Genomic DNA, 1,442 nt, shown 5'->3' with positions numbered 1-1,442 from the left:
AATTGTGATGGTTGCAGTTATGAGTTCACGACTTCTCGCGCTCTTGATTGTAAGTAGGGAGGCCTTGTGACCCCCCGTCACAATGAGGTTTGAGATTTACTCTGATATGTCATCATTAGCGTGGAGTCAGGTAGTGTAGGAGCCTGTTATTTGTGAGTCCTATGGTAATTTTGAAGCCCTGATTGGTGACATTTCTGCTCGTGGTATCTGGCAGTCTCAAGCTACAGCTTTGTTTGATGTCAGAGTCATTGACTCCAATTCTCCATCATATCGTCATGTGTCCCCTAAAGCTGTCCTTAAATCTGCTAAAACTGCTAAAAAGAACAAATACTCCTCTGCCTGTGAGTCAATACACACCAGCTTTACACCCTTATGTTTTACTATTGATGGTTTGGTGGGAGTGGATGTTAACAATTTCCTTAAGAAGCTGGCTGGGAGACTTTCCTTAAAATGGGATCAACCATACAGTCAAGTAATCTACTGGGTTCGTAAGAGACTGTCATTTGCTCTACTGAGGGCTACTGGCCTATGTCTCAGGGGCACTAGATCTAAGCTGAAGTTGATCCATTTTGAGGATGGAGCAGGAATCAGCCCTCATTCTGATGACTATTAATGACTATTAAATAAAATTGTTCTGTTCGCTAAAATTTATTATTATATTTTTCTTCTACGTCTCCTCTATATAAAATAACTTCACCTATTCTGTTTAAGAACAAAAAAAGGATTTCAAACATTACTTTGCAGAAAATGATAATAGGCAGAAATAGAACTTTAATAATAATTATGCCTTTGTACCTATTGATTGCTCTACTACCTTTCTATGATGTAAATTAATGATAAATTAAAATTTTCAGTTAGCATTGATTGAATAAATTACTCTCATGATAATTATAACATCTAAATTATAGATAATTATTTGGCTATTGCATTCATTAATGTTTGTGATTCAGTACAATATCTAAAAATAAAAAGGAGAAGGCAGCCAAAGCTGAAAGAAATGGGGAGGGTGGGGAGTCTGGAAGGAATGAAGCCAACATGTCCTTCAAATTCTGTGGGTGAAGGCCATCAGGACCACCTGAAGAACCAAGGGGGAAAGAACGGATAGCTCAGAGAACGTCTGATACTCCGACTCTCACTGGGCTGGGTTCACCTGTGGAAAGGACGGAGAGTAATCATGTGGACGAGGGGGTGTCTATCCAGAAGGGCATGAAAAGTATCCCCCGTGTGTTCTGATAGTATTAGCGTCTAAAGAGGCCTGATGGATGGCTCCCCTCAGGTCACCATCTTCCATTTTCACAGCGACAGCACCCCTGAGGCGATGCAACGATCTAGGAGAATGACGGAGAGAATGGGAACGAGGGTCGAGGGTTATTGTTCAACTCAACCCACTTGTTTTTTTTATTTTTTGACAACTCTACTTTTAGTAATTTCATAGAAATATT

The sequence above is a fragment of the Amphimedon queenslandica genome, unplaced genomic scaffold (genome assembly GCF_000090795.2).
Source record: "Amphimedon queenslandica unplaced genomic scaffold, v1.1 AMPQUscaffold_13279, whole genome shotgun sequence".
Lineage (NCBI taxonomy): Eukaryota > Metazoa > Porifera > Demospongiae > Haplosclerida > Niphatidae > Amphimedon > Amphimedon queenslandica.
Note: the sequence above shows the minus strand (reverse complement) of the source record.